This window comes from Phyllobates terribilis, unplaced genomic scaffold (assembly GCF_046119375.1).
Source record: "Phyllobates terribilis strain yellow unplaced genomic scaffold, ASM4611937v1 Scaffold_8__6_contigs__length_399053987, whole genome shotgun sequence".
In the NCBI taxonomy this organism is placed as follows: domain Eukaryota; kingdom Metazoa; phylum Chordata; class Amphibia; order Anura; family Dendrobatidae; genus Phyllobates; species Phyllobates terribilis.
The window spans coordinates 296,629,554-296,652,642 of NW_027362768.1; the positions used below are offsets into that span (position 1 = coordinate 296,629,554).

Consider the following 23,089-nt stretch of genomic DNA (forward strand, 5'->3'; position numbering starts at 1 on the left):
ATATCCAAAGTCGTGATCCAAACATGCCGTCATGCAAAATAAGTTTGATGTTAACAAGATCCCTGTGCAATCAAAGCGAGCAACAGTTTCAACTTGCTCAGCCAGGTAGAAGTGGACCAAGACAAATTGTGGACAGAGATCAAAAGAACCATCACTGAAACTACTCAAGACCATATGCCATACAAGAAGCCAATATGTGGTGGGAATTAATTAACTGCAACCACCCTCTATATCGCTAGTAAGAGGAGAGAAGCCAAGACTAACGGCAGGTTGAATGAGGCAAGGCGACTTATTGCCAACTTCCAAAGAGGAATCAAGAACGACAAGAACAACTTCATGAATGTCCAATGCAAGAGACTCAAGGAAGCCTACAATTAAGATCACACCAGGGAATTATCTGCCATGGTGAAACAAGTAAAGAAGCCTGTATTAGCCCAAAAACCATGTTGGGAATAAAATTAGCGACCAGCTGGATATCAAGCAGAGATGGAAAGAATATACAGAGGAACTATAGGCTAGCACCAACACTGACAATTATCATTATAAGGAGCACAGAGGCCAAGAGGAACCAGACACAGTAAAGTGGATTGGGAGTTGAGGAAGCTGTCAAACAACAAAGCATCTGGTATTGAAGCTGCTCAAACCAGTCCCAAGAGCCACTGGAGAAGACTTCTACGAATCTCATAGACATCTAGGATCACCAACAGAGATGTTCTCTAACATATAGTCCCAGAGATGTCCCTGGAAGGCAAGATCATCAGACAGATACTGACTCCCCTTTCACCCCCAAGAAAAAAAAAACTATACCCTTCCCTGAATCTAAGCCATATGCCATGAAAATCCTCAACCCCACCAGATCTCAGAAGATCATTGACTCATTAAAATGATACCTGGAAATTATTATACTGTATATCATCTTTTAATTGGAGACATTATTAGTGCAGGTGAAGTTGGAGGCACCACTCAGTAGAAAACATTTCTAGGTCTCCATTGTAACACATTGAAGCAGCAATAAACTACAGAATTACTGTATATTCTACAATATGGATGTTAGTGATGGTTTCTGTTTACTACAGTCTCTCTTTAGCTTTTTGAAAACTTGATAAAGTGTGTACTGACAGCATGAAAACCTTTAAGATTCTATGTCTGTTTTTGTCTTCAGGGTCATGTTTCTTTTAAGCCCACCATAGATCAGCAGCGCTCATGTGCCAACTGTACAACCACTTTACTGGATGGAGATTTTACTGTCACCTATGATGTTAATCGAGAATTCCCTGGAAAGATAGAGGTGAGCGTTGGGTCATTTGACTTTTATTAAATTCTAATATATAATATATATTATGAGTTGAAAATCAGCCCTGGCATGCAAACCTCGTAAAAAGCGGCCTACATACAAGTTGCTATTTTTGTAATGGGTTTGCAACAGTTCAATTGCTTGATTATTTGTATTATATACAGTATATATAATAAGTCACAATTTCCCCTGCCTTTATAGTTGTACCAAAATGTTGATGACAGGGATCTTCAGAATATCCCTGGTAGCAATGGTAAGACAAAGGCACTCATAATCACTTGGCCTAGTTATGAGTAACCATTTAAAAGCCATGATTGATAGCAAGTATAAATGGTGAAAGTCTTTGCTGTTAAATGCAAGTGCCGACTGTATAACACAACTGGCATCTGCCCTGTATGGAAGGCGCTCAGCTAGACAGCCCGCTCCATACACCCACCCACACCCTGCATACACCCTGCATACGATGTGCATGCATGTCTGGAGGGTGAGAAGTGGTTAAGTCTTTCGCCATTTGGGACATTTGTGGCATATTCACTGCATATGTTGGAAATGCATAATAGATATTGGTCTCTCGCAGTGGGGCAGTAAGAAGAGCACTGTTTTTGTACCACACAGCAGGGGCAGTAATAGGGGCACATACAACAGCAGTTCAATATTGGGGTATCAGCTGGGTGAGGAGTTTTTCACCCCTGTGCAAACTTTTAATCAGCAGTGCAGCTTGCTGAATTCTTACAGGGCGTAATATACACACCATTAGGATTCAGCTCCACTAGCTGGTTCACGATTTTACTACTTGGTTCTTGCCAGCTAGATTCACATCCACTTCTCTCAATAGAAAATTGAGATAAGTGGATGAGAAGCTATTTGGCACATGGCTGCAAGTATCCAAATTCCTTACTTGCGGTCATGTGAAGATGGCTCAAACCAGCTATTAGAGCTGAATCCTTACAGTGTATATACAGTATATTATACCCTGTAAGTGTTTAGCAATCTGCATTGCTGGCTAAAAGTTTGCACGGGGGTGGAAAACCTTTTAATGTTTTCACAATTTAAAAGAAAACTTAAAGGGGTTGTCCAGTCAGGAGATATTGATGACTTATCCGCAGAATATCATATCGGTGGGGGTCCGACCCTGGCATCCTCACTGATGGTCTGTTATAAGCTCCGGTGGCAGCTCAATGTAAACATATTGAGCATAGCTGCACTGATTAGTTTAACTCAGTGTATTGCTGCTGGATTCTGCAGAACAGCAGGTATTGAAAAGAACAGGAGTTATTCTGCAGTACCCGACAGTGGCTGCTACACATTGAATGGAGCTGTGCCATGCAGCTACACTCCATGTGTTTTCATATGCCTATCGCCAGAGCTTGTAACAGCTGACCTATATCAGACCTGCACCAAACTCATATTGATGACCTATCCTTAAGAATAGGTCACCAATATTTTAACCAAACAAACCCTTTAATATGTGTCAATAAGTATTGTATCTAACAATCAAATATAATTGTTCTGTATTTTTTAGGTTGTGAATGGATATTTTGTTCACTTTTTTGCTCCTCCTAAATTGACTTGTGTTCCAAAAAATGTAATTTATGTCATAGACAAAAGTGCATCAATGTAGGGTAGAAAAATGGAGCAGGTAAGATATGTTAATTACAACTTAATTCACATCTACATTCACATTCTTTGTTGTAAAATAGAGTCATTCCCTATTATATGTTTTTAAAGTCATTAGAAATATGCAAGCCACATCAATACTTAAATATCAATATATAGTTACATGCAGTAAGTTGTAAAAAGTCACAAGTCCGTCAAGTTAAAAAAGCTATGCACACTACCATATTATAGCTCCATAAAAGCTCCAAGAACCACTAAATCATAATATGGTGCCCATTAAAACCAATTTAACTTTACTCTCTTTCCATAAGTCTCCTATTATACAAAGTTTTTTTCCATGTCATGTTCCATCAGACCTTGAATTTTGAAGCATTGGCCTTTGAAGAGAATAAATCTAGAATATGGCATTGTATTGTAAAATCATAGGGTTCTGCAATATTCTAAGGCCAAATGCTAAAACCCTGCACAGACTTAAAAGGGTTGTCCCACAAACAAAGAACATTTTAACATTTTAACCAATAGATGTTGGAATTTTAAGAAGTTCCACAATTGGATGTGATTAAAAACTATTGTGCTGAGATAATCTTATAAATGTGCCCCTGCTGTGTACTGTGTATTGGCTGTGCCCACCATATAGAGATGCTGCAACTGATGGTCGTGCCCGTACAGCTTCTTGCCACGGGAGGAAGCATAAGTGCATGAACTGATGTCACGGGCAGGGACTCTTTTCAGCTACTTCTTTGTGCGAGGTAACAATTTTCCTGCCTAAGGCTATTTTCACACGTCGCGTTTTTGCAGCTTTTTTTGCTGCATTTTTAATGCAAATTTTAAGCAGCGTTTTACAGAAATCTCATACCTATACATTGTTATTTTTTCCTGACTGTTTTGTCAAAAACCTGATAAAAATGCAGAAAAAAAATGCAGCAAAAATCATGAAAACCTGCTTTTTTGACGTTGCTTCTATACTGCCAAGAGAGCAGGTTTTGCTTGCGGAAAAAAATGCAATGTGTGAAAATAGCCTAAAGACTCAGTCAGGCATCAGTTTTTCTTGTACTAGTGCTATCTGTGTTTTTCACTAGTACTTGCTCCTATGATAGTCTTAAGGGGTAGTTCACACGTCCGATTTTTTTCATCGGACCGAGCGGTCAGCACAAAAGCACGGAGACTTGTATGATATTGATCCGAATGTCAGAACAAACTCAATACAATTCTAAGAGTCAGTGAAAAAATCAGACAGCCCTCGGATGCCATGCGTGTGCTGTCCGTTTTTTATATACTGATAGGAGAAGCTTGAGAAACCTTTTTTCATCCAAGTGAGGATAGGTTCACACGAGCGTATAGAAAATCTGTCATCGCTTATCCAGAAAAGTCGGATGATTTTTTTCTCACTTGTCATCATGTGCTGTCCGTATATAATCTGTTTTTTACAGCAGCTATTAATCTTTTATAAGACCATTTACAGTTTCCTATGTTACAGAATTGCAATGTAGCCGTAAAAATCGAATGCTATACTGCGGCTCCTTATGGCATCCGATTTTGTTTATGCACCCATAGACTTGAATAAGTGATAAGAGATTTACAGAAGAAACTAGCGCTGGTTGCAATTTTTTTTCACAAGCAGATTGTGAAAAGAATCGCTTATCTGCAAAGCCCTATTGAATAACATTCGTCCGACCGGGGTCCGTTTTTTTTTCATGGACGACACTTGGCCTGAAAATACAGTCATATGCACAAAAAAATCTGACAAAACTCTGATGGTAAAAACTGACACAAACTCTGATTAAAAACACAGATGAAACTTAGACCATTTTTTGCGGAAGAGAAAAATCACTGGTGTGAAGGAGCTCTTATCGCAGCGTAAGCGATGTGAGGTGCCAGCATATACCCTGTATACATGCATGTTCACCTAACAATCTATCTGTACTTAGACGAAAGAAGCCCTTCTGCGAATTCTGGATGATACTTCAGAGCATGATCACTTTAATTTCATACTGTTTTCCTACAATGGTAAAATTTGGAAAAATTCTTTAGTAAAAGCTACTCCAGAAAACCTGGAAAATGCAAGAACATTTGTCAAGGGGATTACTCCAGATGGCAGTAAGTAAACTTGTCTCCTGAGCCATAAAATGTGTTATTGACCTTCCTTTCCTTATGTACAAGGTGAAATTTACCACTGGTATCTTCTTATGTGAACTTTGAGCCCCTTGAAGACACCTGAGTCTGAGTGCTGTCACTATGTCTATACCCATTATAGCTACACAGCTGATAAATGGGGTGCATGCAAATTTTAGTCAAATTGCAATCGATACCCTATAATGTAGAACTATACTCTATAAGGACGCATTCAGATGGCCGTAAAAAATTGTACCGAGATAGGATTGCAATGCTCGGACTGTCCGGCAGCTCTCCTGACCCAAGCGACCTCTCCTGATTTCTTCATGTATTTCTATGGAGCTGTCATGCTTGCATAGGGAGAGCCGCGGCCCGTCTGAGTATTGCAATCGTACCTCGGTCCAATTTATACCGCCATCTGACTGCACACTAATGCAAAGGTTTTGCTGTACACAACCTGTAATGCATGCGTATTAACAATCTGTATAACGAGGTGTATGACCTGCCTCTGTGCATGGCTATATGGAGGCAAAAAATAACACAATTGTGTTTTGTTATAACGCATTCTGTATTATGGAAGAATCTTAAAGGAGTCACCTTTCCATAGGATTGTTGATAAATGTTTGATTGGTGGGGAAGTGATCGTGAGAATGGGGGTCCTTTGTCCCCCTTGTGAGTGGAAATGGTGGAGTGTATGCATTACCACCACTCCTTTAAAGGGAATTTGTCACCAAGTGTATGAATCCATGCCGATCATAAAATATGGACAGAGACCTTGATTTCAGCAATGTCTCACTTACTGGGCTACTTGCTACAGTTTTGACAAAATTACAGTTTTATCTGCTGCAGATCTGCTAGTCTTCTCAGTGATGACCTCAATATAATCCCACTCACACCAATAATTGACAGCTTTCTGAACACACTGTGCATAGGCAAAAAACTGCCAATCAGTGGTGAGGCTAATGAATATCAAGGACTACATAGAAAAAGCTCATCATTGAGAAGACTAGCAGAGCTGCAGCATATAAAAAAAGTGAACATCAACATTTTATCACCAATACGTCAAGAAGTTCAGTTTTTGTGTAAGTTAATTCTATAAAGGAAATCTAAAAATTCTATAAATTGTGAACATAAACTTGGATCATTATAATGTGTTTTATTGTAGGTACAAACATTAATGACCCTGTATTAATGGCTGTTGAACTGATGAATAAAGCCCACTATTCTAAAATTGTACCTGAGAGAAGTGTTTCCTTAATTATACTCCTCACTGATGGGGCATCCAATACAGGTACGTAAAATAAAGAAGATTTTGTACGATATTTTAAGATATATACTGACGTAATAGTGAAATCGTATGCACCTGTCATGAGAAGCCTTAACAAGGCCAATAGACAGAAAAAAAAGTGATTTGTACCCTGGCATCATAAAGTTAGACAAGGTCTCCCAACATTTGGGTATATTTTATACCCAAATTAGGTTTGAAGCCGCTCTGCAGATAACGAGTGATGTTACTGATTAAGAGACGCGTGCAGCTCACCCATATGGCCATGCTCCTTCTGTACCTTTCAGCTGAATGCTCATTTGACCGACAGATTTTGCTCAAAATCCACCCATACACTTGCACAATTGGTTATATCTCTGGTCTATCTCTGGGGTCTATCTACCTGATAAAAATAGGATAATGAGCTGAAATTAAACAGCCCTATCCTTCAACACCATCTCCCGGTGAAAGTTGGGAGAACCCATGCACATAAGATAGTTGGCCAGTCCAGCCTATATTGTCTTTGCTCTAATTTGTATGGGCACCTTCACTTGTTGGGTGACCCCTTGGACTACATCAACGAATCTGTGTCCAATATTGTTTTGTTTTGTCACAGATGCTGTCAAATTCCAGAAAACAAATAATAGAATAATCTACGGCAGGCTGCATTTTAGAGATATTCCTTTCAAAAAGTATTGCTTCTATAGGAGAATTGAGTACTTAAAGGGAGGATGCTATCATTTGAGTCATGCTGCCCAAACCACGGGCAACATGAATCAGAGCCTGGCTGCCCGATTTCAACCTGATATATATTTCTTTGAAATGCTCCAGCCACGCGTTGTTCCAGGTGATTGACACGTGTCTTCCATGTATGTACTTAGCAAGAAACCTGTCAATCTCCTGGAGAGGTGCTGGGAAAAGCTGGCAGTGCTGGACTAGTCTTGTCTTTGCCTATGGTCTTCAAACTATATGATCTTTGAAATGCTGGAGCTTTTCAGCGAAAAATATACCTGATTGCAATTGTACAACCAGGCTCTGATTCATGCTGCCTGTGGTTTTTGCATCATGTACAGACTGACAGGTTCCTTTTTATTGCAAACACCATATGTCAATCACTATCCTACAACCTACTTACAGACCGTAGGGAGTCCATGTGCTACCATACAAGGTCTGCACACAGCATTGCTGCGTTCTTCAGCCATTAGCAAATTAAAACCACTACTTTAGTGCAATGGTAATCTCATAGGACCTCTCTTCTGCATTAATGAGGAAAAGACAATGTGCAAGACAAAAATAAAGTACAATTCTACACCATTTTCATTTAAGGTGAATCTAACCCTGCAAAAATACAGGAGAATGTAAAGAGAGCCATTCAAGGAAAATACACCTTGTACAGTCTTGGCTTTGGTCGTGGGGTTGATTTTCCTTTTCTGGAGAAGTTAGCACTGGAAAATTCAGGAATCGCCCGTCGCATATATGAAGACTCAGACGCCGCTTTACAGTTGCAGGTAATTTTCTATAGAGCAAGAATATTATTATTTTATATTATTATTATTATTATTATTATATAATTCTCAGAATAACCAGGGATATTAACTAGCAAATGGACCACCAGATAACCAAGGATATCTAAATAAACCAATGGATAGTTAGGGAAATAAAAATAGCACTGGGCCACCAGATCATCATAAATATCTGAGTTAATTGGGTATTAACTCATTAATCATAATAATTACATTTATATAACACCAACATATTATGCTGCAACTCATTGGGTCAGGATGGGCTGTGCATCATTGGTTCAGGGGTGTAAAAGAGCTCTATAATATAGTTATATGTACTCCTCGGATAGTGCTTCCGTATGGCATTATATGAGTTCTCCAAGGGAGAGTGAACAGCCGCCTAGAATACATACGATTGAGGGTCAATCCTGCCGTAATCGGGTTTTGGGCGATTTTTTGGTCTCCTTTAGTTGATGCATTCAAATTATTCTGAAGATTTCCTAAAGTGACATTTTGCTCTCACATGGCAGGGCTTCTACACTGAAATTGCAAACCCAACATTGATTAACATTGAGATGCAGTATCCTGAGAACGCCATCGCTGACCTCACTGAGAACAACTTCAGACATTACTTTGAAGGGAGTGAAATTGTCGTTGCCGGACGGGTAACAGATAATGACCTGAACTCATTTACTGTGGATGTAAAGGCTGAAGGGGTAAGTACAGATCGTGTTCTTTGAGTGCAATGAGATACAGTATGTTACTTTTTCTATGTCAATAGTCATTTAGTAAAACTTACCCGTACATATAAATGTTCATCGCAGCTGAGCGTTTTTGTGTTTCCAATGGGGAAAGAGGAGAAAAAGAAGATTTGGCATTTAAATTAAAACTGCCCAACTCTAATCATTAGATTGTCAGATGATCCAACTGAAATGTAACATGCAGCGTCGGACTGGAATACCTTGAGCCCACCAAAGAAAAATCATTCTTGGGGCCAACATGCAGTTATGTAAAAATACCACACAAGATAGATCAGGAGAGCTGACAGATCCTCTATATACTACACCACACAGGAGAGCTGACAGATCCTCTATATACTACACCACACAGGAGAGCTGACAGATCCTCTATATACTACACTACACAGGAGAGCTGACAGATCCTCTATATACTACACCACACAGGAGAGGTGACAGATCCTCTATATACTACACCACACAGGAGAGCTGACAGATCCTCTATATACTACACCACACAGAACAGATGCTCTATATACTACACCACACAGGAGAGGTGACAGATCCTCTATATACTACACCACACAGGAGAGCTGACAGATCCTCTATATACTACACTACACAGGAGAGCTGACAGATCCTCTATATATACAACACCACAAAGGAGAGCTGACAGATCCTCTATATACTACACCACACAGGAGAGCTGACAGATCCTCTATATACTACACTACACAGGAGAGCTGACAGATCCTCTATATACTACACCACACAGGAGAGCTGACAGATCCTCTATATACTACACCACACAGGAGAGCTGACAGATCCTCTATATACTACACTACACAGGAGAGCTGACAGATCCTCTATATATACAACACCACAAAGGAGAGCTGACAGATCCTCTATATACTACACCTCACAGGAGAGCTGACAGATCATTTATATACTACACCACACAGGAGAGCTGACAGATCCTATATATACTGCACCACACAGGAGGGCTGACAGATCCTCTATATACTACACCACACAGGAGAGCTGACAGATCCTCTATATACTACACTACACAGGAGAGCTGACAGATCCTCTATATATACAACACCACAAAGGAGAGCTGACAGATCCTCTATATACTACACCACACAGGAGAGCTGACAGATCCTCTATATACTACACCACACAGGAGAGCTGACAGATCCTCTATATACTACACCACACAGGAGAGCTGACAGATCCTCTATATACTACACCACACAGGAGAGCTGACAGATCCTATATATACTACACCACACAGGAGAGCTGACAGATCCTTTATATACTACACCACACAGGAGAGCTGACAGATCCTCTATATACTACACCACACAGGAGAGCTGACAGATCCTCTATATACTACACCACACAGAAGAGCTGACAGATCCTCTATATACTACACCACACAGGAGAGCCGACAGATCCTCTATATACTACACCACACAGGAGAGGTGACAGATCCTCTATATACTACACCACACAGGAGAGGTGACAGATCCTCTATATACTACACCACACAGGAGAGCTGACACATCCTCTATATACTACACCACACAGGAGAGCTGACAGATCCTCTATATACTACACCACACAGGAGAGCTGACAGATCCTCTATATACTACACCACACAGGAGAGCTGACACATCCTCTATATACTACACAATACAGGAGAGCTGACACATCCTCTATATACTACACCACACAGGAGAGCTGACAGATCCTCTATATACTACACCACACAGGAGAGCTGCCACATCCTCTATATACTACACCACACAGGAGAGCTGACAGATCCTCTATATACTACACCACACAGGAGAGCTGACACATCCTCTATATACTACACCACACAGCGGAGCTGACAGATCCTCTATATACTACACCACACAGAAGAGCTGACAGATCCTCTATATACTACACCACACAGGAGAGCCGACATCCTCTATATACTACACCACACAGGAGAGCTGACAGATCCTCTATATACTACACCACACAGGAGAGCTGACAGATCCTCTATATACTACACCACACAGGAGAGCCGACATCCTCTATATACTACACCACACAGGAGAGGTGACAGATCCTCTATATACTACACCACACAGGACAGCTGACAGATCCTCTATATACTACACCACACAGGAGAGCTGACAGATCCTCTATATACTACACCACACAGGAGAGCTGATAGATCCGCTATATACTACACCACACAGGAGAGCTGACAGATCCTCTATATACTACACTACACAAGAGAGCTGACAGATCCTCTATATACTACACCACACAGGAGAGCTGACAGACCCTCTATATACTACACCACACAGGAGAGCTGACATCCTCTATATACTACATCACACAGGAGAGGTGACAGATCCTCTATATACTACACCACACAGAAGAGCTGACAGATCCTCTATATACTACACCACACAGGAGAGGTGACAGATCCTCTATATACTACACCACACAGGAGAGCTGATAGATCCTCTATATACTACACCACACAGGAGAGCTGACAGATCCTCTATATACTACACCACACAGGAGAGCTGACACATCCTCTATATACTACACCACACAGGAGAGCTGACAGATCCTCTATACACTACACCACACAGGAGAGCTGACAGATCCTCTATATACTACACCACACAGGAGAGCTGACAGATCCTCTATATACTACACCACACAGGAGAGCTGACAGATCCTATATATACTACACCACACAGGAGAGCTGACAGATCCTCTATATACTACACCACACAGGAGAGCTGACAGATCCTATATATACTACACCACACAGGAGAGCCGACAGATCCTCTATATACTACACCACACAGGAGAGCTGACAGATCCTCTGTGTACTACACCACACAGGAGAGCTGACAGATCCACTATATACTACACCACACAGGAGAGCTGACAGATCCTCTATATACTACACCACACAGGAGAGCCGACAGATCCTCTATATACTACACCACACAGGAGAGCTGACACATCCTCTATATACTACACCACACAGGAGAGCCGACAGATCCTCTATATACTACACCACACAGGAGAGCTGACAGACCCTCTATATACTACACCACACAGGAGAGCTGACAGATCCTCTATATACTACACCACACAGGAGAGCTGACATCCTCTATATACTATACCACACAGGAGAGGTGACAGATCCTCTATATACTACACCACACAGGAGAGCTGACAGACCCTCTATATACTACACCACACAGGAGAGCTGACACATCCTCTATATACTACACCACACAGGAGAGCTGACAGATCCTCTATACACTACACCACACAGGAGAGCTGACAGATCCTCTATACACTACACCACACAGGAGAGCTGACAGATCCTCTGTATACTACACCACACAGGAGAGCTGACAGACCCTCTATATACTACACCACACAGGAGAGCTGACAGACCCTCTATATACTACACCACACAGGAGAGCTGACACATCCTCTATATACTACACCACCCAGGAGAGCCGACAGATCCTCTATATACTACACCACACAGGAGAGCTGACAGATCCTCTATATACTACACAATACAGGAGAGCTGACACATCCTCTATATACTACACCACACAGGAGAGCTGACAGATCCTCTATATACTACACCACACAGGAGAGCTGCCACATCCTCTATATACTACACCACACAGGAGAGCTGACAGATCCTCTATATACTACACCACACAGGAGAGCTGACACATCCTCTATATACTACACCACACAGCGGAGCTGACAGATCCTCTATATACTACACCACACAGAAGAGCTGACAGATCCTCTATATACTACACCACACAGGAGAGCCGACATCCTCTATATACTACACCACACAGGAGAGCTGACAGATCCTCTATATACTACACCACACAGGAGAGCTGACAGATCCTCTATATACTACACCACACAGGAGAGCCGACATCCTCTATATACTACACCACACAGGAGAGGTGACAGATCCTCTATATACTACACCACACAGGACAGCTGACACATCCTCTATATACTACACCACACAGGAGAGCTGACAGATCCTCTATATACTACACCACACAGGAGAGCTGACATCCTCTATATACTACATCACACAGGAGAGGTGACAGATCCTCTATATACTACACCACACAGAAGAGCTGACAGATCCTCTATATACACCACACAGGAGAGGTGACAGATCCTCTAAATACTACACCACACAGGAGAGCTGATAGATCCGCTATATACTACACCACACAGGAGAGCTGACAGATCCTCTATATACTACACTACACAAGAGAGCTGACAGATCCTCTATATACTACACCACACAGGAGAGCTGACAGACCCTCTATATACTACACCACACAGGAGAGCTGACATCCTCTATATACTACATCACACAGGAGAGGTGACAGATCCTCTATATACTACACCACACAGAAGAGCTGACAGATCCTCTATATACTACACCACACAGGAGAGGTGACAGATCCTCTATATACTACACCACACAGGAGAGCTGATAGATCCTCTATATACTACACCACACAGGAGAGCTGACAGATCCTCTATATACTACACCACACAGGAGAGCTGACACATCCTCTATATACTACACCACACAGGAGAGCTGACAGATCCTCTATACACTACACCACACAGGAGAGCTGACAGATCCTCTATATACTACACCACACAGGAGAGCTGACAGATCCTCTATATACTACACCACACAGGAGAGCTGACAGATCCTATATATACTACACCACACAGGAGAGCTGACAGATCCTCTATATACTACACCACACAGGAGAGCTGACAGATCCTATATATACTACACCACACAGGAGAGCCGACAGATCCTCTATATACTACACCACACAGGAGAGCTGACAGATCCTCTGTATACTACACCACACAGGAGAGCTGACAGACCCTCTATATACTACACCACACAGGAGAGCTGACAGATCCTCTATATACTACACCACACAGGAGAGCTGACATCCTCTATATACTATACCACACAGGAGAGGTGACAGATCCTCTATATACTACACCACACAGGAGAGCTGACAGACCCTCTATATACTACACCACACAGGAGAGCTGACACATCCTCTATATACTACACCACACAGGAGAGCTGACAGATCCTCTATACACTACACCACACAGGAGAGCTGACAGATCCTCTATACACTACACCACACAGGAGAGCTGACAGATCCTCTGTATACTACACCACACAGGAGAGCTGACAGACCCTCTATATACTACACCACACAGGAGAGCTGACAGACCCTCTATATACTACACCACACAGGAGAGCTGACACATCCTCTATATACTACACCACCCAGGAGAGCCGACAGATCCTCTATATACCACACCACACAGGAGAGCTGACAGATCCTCTATATACTACACCACACAAGAGAGCTGACAGATCCTCTATATGCTACACCACACAGGAGAGCTGACAGATCCTCTATATACTACACCACACAGGAGAGCTGACAGATCCTCTATATACTACACCACACAGGAGAGCTGACAGATCCTCTATATACTACACCACACAGGAGAGCTGACAGATCCTCTATATACTACACCACACAGGAGAGCTGACAGATCCTCTATATACTACACCACACAGGAGAGCAGACAGATCCTCTATATACTACACCACACAGGAGAGTTGACAGATCCGCTATATACTACACCACACAGGAGAGCTGACAGATCCTTTATATACTACACCACACAGGAAAGCTGACAGATCCTCTATATACTACACCACACAGGAGAGCTGACAGATCCTTTATATACTACACCACACAGAAGAGCTGACAGATCCTCTATATACTACACCACACAGGAGAGCTGACAGATCCTCTATGTACTACACCACACAGGAGAGCTGACAGATCCTCTATATACTACACCACACAGGGGAGCTGACCGATCCTCTATATACTACACAACACGGGAGAGCTGACAGATCCTCTATATACTACACCACAGAGGAGAGCTGACAGATCCTCTATATACTACACCACACAGGAGAGCTGACAGATCCTCTATATACTACACCACACAGGAGAGCTGACAGATCCTCTATATACTACACCACACAGGAGAGCTGACAGATCCTCCATATACTACACGACACAGGAGAGCTGACAGATCCTCTAAATACTACACCATGCAAGAGAGCTGACAGATCCTCTATATGCTACACCACACAGGAGAGCTGACAGATCCTCTATATGCTACACCACACAGGAGAGCTGGCAGATCCTTTATATACTACACCACACAGGAGAGCAGACAGATCCTCTATATACTACATCTCACAGGAGAGCTGACAGATCCTCTATATACTACACCACACAGGAGAGCTGACAGATTCTCTATATGCTACACCACACAGGAGAGCTGACATCCTCTATATACTACACCACACAGGAGAGGTGACAGATCCTCTATATACTACACCACACAGGAGAGCTGACAGATCCTCTATATACTACACCACACAGGAGAGCTGACATCCTCTATATACTACACCACACAGGAGAGGTGACAGATTCTCTATATACTACACCACACAGGAGAGCTGACATCCTCTATATACTACACCACACAAGAGAGCTGACAGATCCTCTATATACTACACCACACAAGAGAGGTGACAGATCCTCTATATACTACACCACACAGGAGAGCTGACAGATCCTCTATATACTACACCACACAAGAGAGGTGACAGATCCTCTACATACTACACCACACAGGAGAGCTGACAGATCCTTTATATACTACACCACACAGGAGAGCTGACAGACCCTCTATATACTACACCACACAGGAGAGCTGACAGATCCTCTATATACTACACCACACAGGAGAGCTGACATCCTCTATATACTATACCACACAGGAGAGGTGACAGATCCTCTATATACTACACCACACAGGAGAGCTGACAGACCCTCTATATACTACACCACACAGGAGAGCTGACACATCCTCTATATACTACACCACACAGGAGAGCTGACAGATCCTCTATACACTACACCACACAGGAGAGCTGACAGATCCTCTATACACTACACCACACAGGAGAGCTGACAGATCCTCTGTATACTACACCACACAGGAGAGCTGACAGACCCTCTATATACTACACCACACAGGAGAGCTGACAGACCCTCTATATACTACACCACACAGGAGAGCTGACACATCCTCTATATACTACACCACCCAGGAGAGCCGACAGATCCTCTATATACTACACCACACAGGAGAGCTGACAGATCCTCTATATACTACACCACACAAGAGAGCTGACAGATCCTCTATATGCTACACCACACAGGAGAGCTGACAGATCCTCTATATACTACACCACACAGGAGAGCTGACAGATCCTCTACATACTACACCACACAGGAGAGCTGACAGATCCTCTATATACTACACCACACAGGAGAGCTGACAGATCCTCTATATACTACACCACACAGGAGAGCTGACAGATCCTCTATATACTACACCACACAGGAGAGCAGACAGATCCTCTATATACTACACCACACAGGAGAGTTGACAGATCCACTATATACTACACCACACAGGAGAGCTGACAGATCCTTTATATACTACACCACACAGAAGAGCTGACAGATCCTCTATATACTACACCACACAGGAGAGCTGACAGATCCTCTATGTACTACACCACACAGGAGAGCTGACAGATCCTCTATATACTACACCACACAGGGGAGCTGACCGATCCTCTATATACTACACAACACGGGAGAGCTGACAGATCCTCTATATACTACACCACAGAGGAGAGCTGACAGATACTCTATATACTACACCACACAGGAGAGCTGACAGATCCTCTATATACTACACCACACAGGAGAGCTGACAGATCCTCTATATACTACACCACACAGGAGAGCTGACAGATCCTCCATATACTACACGACACAGGAGAGCTGACAGATCCTCTAAATACTACACCATGCAAGAGAGCTGACAGATCCTCTATATGCTACACCACACAGGAGAGCTCACAGATCATCTATATGCTACACCACACAGGAGAGCTGGCAGATCCTTTATATACTACACCACACAGGAGAGCAGACAGATCCTCTATATACTACATCTCACAGGAGAGCTGACAGATCCTCTATATACTACACCACACAGGAGAGCTGACAGATTCTCTATATGCTACACCACACAGGAGAGCTGACATCCTCTATATACTACACCACACAGGAGAGGTGACAGATCCTCTATATACTACACAACACGGGAGAGCTGACAGATCCTCTATATACTACACCACACAGGAGAGCTGACAGATCCTCTATATACTACACCACACAGGAGAGCTGACAGATCCTCTATATACTACACCACACAGGAGAGCTGACATCCTCTATATACTACACCACACAGGAGAGGTGACAGATTCTCTATATACTACACCACACAGGAGAGCTGACATCCTCTATATACTACACCACACAAGAGAGCTGACAGATCCTCTATATACTACACCACACAAGAGAGGTGACAGATCCTCTATATACTACACCACACAGGAGAGCTGACAGATCCTCTATATACTACACCACACAAGAGAGGTGACAGATCCTCTACATACTACACCACACAGGAGAGCTGACAGATCCTCTATATACTACACCACACAGGAGAGCTGACAGATCCTCTATATACTACACCACACAGGAGAGCTGACAGATCCTATATATACTACACCACACAGGAGAGCTGACAGATTCTCTATATACTACACCACACAGGAGAGCTGACAGATGCTCTATATACTACACCACACAGGAGAGCTGACAGATCCTCTATATACTACACCACACAGGAGAGCTGACAGATCCTCTATATACTACACCACCCAGGAGCGCTGTCACATCCTCTATATAATACACCTCAGAGGAGAGGTGACAGATCCTCTGTATACTACACCACACAGGAGGGCTGACACATCCTATATATACTACACCACACAGGAGAGCTGAGAGATCCTCTATATACTACACCACCCAGGAGCGCTGTCACATCCTCTATATAATACACCTCAGAGGAGAGGTGACAGATCCTCTGTATACTACACCACACAGGAGAGGTGACACATCCTCTATATACTACACCACACAGGAGAGCTAAAAGATCCTCTATATACTACACCACACAGGAGAGCTGACAGATCCTCTATATACTACACCACACAGGAGAGCTGACAGATCCTCTATATACTAAACCACACAGGAGAGGTGACAGATCCTCTATGTACTACACCACACAGGAGAGCTGACACATCCTCTATATACTACACCACACAGGAGAGCTGAGAGATTCTCTATATACTACACCACACAGGAGAGCCGACAGATCCTCTACATACTACACCACACAGGGGAGCTGACAGATCTTCTATATACTACACCACACAGGAGAGATCCTCTATATACTACACCACACAGGAAAGCTGAGAGATCCTCTATATACTACACCACACAGGAGAGCTGACATCCTCTATATACTGCACCACACAAGAGAGCTGACACATCCTCTATATACTACACCACACAGGAGAGCTGACACATCCTCTATATACTACACCACACAGGAGAGCTGACAGATCCTCTATATAATACACCACACAGGAGAGCTGACAGATCCTCTATATAATACACCACACAGGAGAGCTGACAGATCCTATATATACTACACCACACAGGAGAGCTGACAGATCCTCTATACACTACACCACACAGGAGAGCTGACAGATCCTCTATACACTACACCACACAGGAGAGCTGACAGATCCTCTATATAATACACCACACAGGAGAGCTGACACATCCTCTATATACTGCACCACACAGGAGAGCTGACAGATCCTCTATATATAACACCACACAGGAGAACTGACAGATCCTCTATATACTACACCACACAGGAGAGCTGACAGATCCTCTATATACTACACCACACGAGAGGTGACAGATCCTCTATATACTACACCACCCAGGAGCGCTGTCACATCCTCTATATACTACACCTCACAGGAGAGCTGACAGATCCTCTATATACTACACCACACAGGAGAGCCGACAGATCCTCTATATACTACACCACACAGGAGAGCTGACAGATCCTTTAAATACTACACCACACAAGAGAGCTTACAGATCTTCTATATGCTACACCACACAGGAGAGCTGACAGATCCTCTATATACTACACCACACAGGAGAGCTGACAGATCCTTTATATACTACACCACACAAGAGAGCTGACAGATCCCCTATATGCTACACCACACAGGAGAGCGGACAGATCCTCTATATACTACACCACACAGGAGAGCTGACAGATCCTCTATATACTACACCACACAGGAGAGCTGACAGATCCTTAATATACTACACCACACAAGAGAGCTGACATCCTCTATATGCTACACCACACAGGAGTGCTGACAGATCCTCTATATACTACACCACACAAGAGAGGTTACAGATCCTCTATATAATACACCACCCAGGAGAGCTGACATCCTCTATATACTACACCACACAGGAGAGCTGACAGACCCTCTATATACTACACCACACAGGACACATCCTCTATATACTACACCACACAGGAGAGCTGACAGATCCTCTATATACTACACCACACAGGAGAGCCGACAGATCCTCTATATACTACACCACACAGGAGAGCTGACAGATCCTCTATATACTACACCACACAGAACAGATGCTCTATATACTACACCACACAGGAGAGGTGACAGATCCTCTATATACTACACCACACAGGAGAGCTGACAGATCCTCTATATACTACACTACACAGGAGAGCTGACAGATCCTCTATATATACAACACCACAAAGGAGAGCTGACAGATCCTCTATATACTACACCACACAGGAGAGCTGACAGATCCTCTATATACTACACTACACAGGAGAGCTGACAGATCCTCTATATACTACACCACACAGGAGAGCTGACAGATCCTCTATATACTACACCACACAGGAGAGCTGACAGATCCTCTATATACTACACTACACAGGAGAGCTGACAGATCCTCTATATATACAACACCACAAAGGAGAGCTGACAGATCCTCTATATACTACACCTCACAGGAGAGCTGACAGATCATTTATATACTACACCACACAGGAGAGCTGACAGATCCTATATATACTGCACCACACAGGAGGGCTGACAGATCCTCTATATACTACACCACACAGGAGAGCTGACAGATCCTCTATATACTACACTACACAGGAGAGCTGACAGATCCTCTATATATACAACACCACAAAGGAGAGCTGACAGATCCTCTATATACTACACCACACAGGAGAGCTGACAGATCCTCTATATACTACACCACACAGGAGAGCTGACAGATCCTCTATATACTACACCACACAGGAGAGCTGACAGATCCTCTATATACTACACCACACAGGAGAGCTGACAGATCCTCTATATACTACACCACACAGGAGAGCTGACAGATCCTTTATATACTACACCACACAGGAGAGCTGACAGATCCTCTATATACTACACCACACAGGAGAGCTGACAGATCCTCTATATACTACACCACACAGAAGAGCTGACAGATCCTCTATATACTACACCACACAGGAGAGCCGACAGATCCTCTATATACTACACCACACAGGAGAGGTGACAGATCCTCTATATACTACACCACACAGGAGAGGTGACAGATCCTCTATATACTACACCACACAGGAGAGCTGACACATCCTCTATATACTACACCACACAGGAGAGCTGACAGATCCTCTATATACTACACCACACAGGAGAGCTGACAGATCCTCTATATACTACACCACACAGGAGAGCTGACACATCCTCTATATACTACACAATACAGGAGAGCTGACACATCCTCTATATACTACACCACACAGGAGAGCTGACAGATCCTCTATATACTACACCACACAGGAGAGCTGCCACATCCTCTATATACTACACCACACAGGAGAGCTGACAGATCCTCTATATACTACACCACACAGGAGAGCTGACACATCCTCTATATACTACACCACACAGCGGAGCTGACAGATCCTCTATATACTACACCACACAGAAGAGCTGACAGATCCTCTATATACTACACCACACAGGAGAGCCGACATCCTCTATATACTACACCACACAGGAGAGCTGACAGATCCTCTATATACTACACCACACAGGAGAGCTGACAGATCCTCTATATAATACACCACACAGGAGAGCCGACATCCTCTATATACTACACCACACAGGAGAGGTGACAGATCCTCTATATACTACACCACACAGGACAGCTGACAGATCCTCTATATACTACACCACACAGGAGAGCTGACAGATCCTCTATATACTACACCACACAGGAGAGCTGATAGATCCGCTATATACTACACCACACAGGAGAGCTGACAGATCCTCTATATACTACACTACACAAGAGAGCTGACAGATCCTCTATATACTACACCACACAGGAGAGCTGACAGACCCTCTATATACTACACCACACAGGAGAGCTGACATCCTCTATATACTACATCACACAGGAGAGGTGACAGATCCTCTATATACTACAACACACAGAAGAGCTGACAGATCCTCTATATACTACACCACACAGGAGAGGTGACAGATCCTCTATATACTACACCACACAGGAGAGCTGATAGATCCTCTATATACTACACCACACAGGAGAGCTGACAGATCCTCTATATACTACACCACACAGGAGAGCTGACACATCCTCTATATACTACACCACACAGGAGAGCTGACAGATCCTCTATACACTACACCACACAGGAGAGCTGACAGATCCTCTATATACTACACCACACAGGAGAGCTGACAGATCCTCTATATACTACACCACACAGGAGAGCTGACAGATCCTATATATACTACACCACACAGGAGAGCTGACAGATCCTCTATATACTACACCACACAGGAGAGCTGACAGATCCTATATATACTACACCACACAGGAGAGCCGACAGATCCTCTATATACTACACCACACAGGAGAGCTGACAGATCCTCTGTGTACTACACCACACAGGAGAGCTGACAGATCCACTATATACTACACCACACAGGAGAGCTGACAGATCCTCTATATACTACACCACACAGGAGAGCCGACAGATCCTCTATATACTACACCACACAGGAGAGCTGACACATCCTCTATATACTACACCACACAGGAGAGCCGACAGATCCTCTATATACTACACCACACAGGAGAGCTGACAGACCCTCTATATACTACACCACACAGGAGAGCTGACAGATCCTCTATATACTACACCACACAGGAGAGCTGACATCCTCTATATACTATACCACACAGGAGAGGTGACAGATCCTCTATATACTACACCACACAGGAGAGCTGACAGACCCTCTATATACTACACCACACAGGAGAGCTGACACATCCTCTATATACTACACCACACAGGAGAGCTGACAGATCCTCTATACACTACACCACACAGGAGAGCTGACAGATCCTCTATACACTACACCACACAGGAGAGCTGACAGATCCTCTGTATACTACACCACACAGGAGAGCTGACAGACCCTCTATATACTACACCACACAGGAGAGCTGACAGACCCTCTATATACTACACCACACAGGAGAGCTGACACATCCTCTATATACTACACCACCCAGGAGAGCCGACAGATCCTCTATATACTACACCACACAGGAGAGCTGACAGATCCTCTATATACTACACAATACAGGAGAGCTGACACATCCTCTATATACTACACCACACAGGAGAGCTGACAGATCCTCTATATACTACACCACACAGGAGAGCTGCCACATCCTCTATATACTACACCACACAGGAGAGCTGACAGATCCTCTATATACTACACCACACAGGAGAGCTGACACATCCTCTATATACTACACCACACAGCGGAGCTGACAGATCCTCTATATACTACACCACACAGAAGAGCTGACAGATCCTCTATATACTACACCACACAGGAGAGCCGACATCCTCTATATACTACACCACACAGGAGAGCTGACAGATCCTCTATATACTACACCACACAGGAGAGCTGACAGATCCTCTATATACTACACCACACAGGAGAGCCGACATCCTCTATATACTACACCACACAGGAGAGGTGACAGATCCTCTATATACTACACCACACAGGACAGCTGACAGATCCTCTATATACTACACCACACAGGAGAGCTGACAGATCCTCTATATACTACACCACACAGGAGAGCTGACATCCTCTATATACTACATCACACAGGAGAGGTGACAGATCCTC

At 43.3% G+C, this 23,089-nt stretch overlaps 1 pseudogene; it reads left to right on the plus strand.

The window, feature by feature from the left end:
- The window catches only part of LOC141157342 (inter-alpha-trypsin inhibitor heavy chain H3-like), a 244,816-nt pseudogene that overhangs the window by 47,152 nt on the left and 174,575 nt on the right, over positions 1–23,089 (plus strand).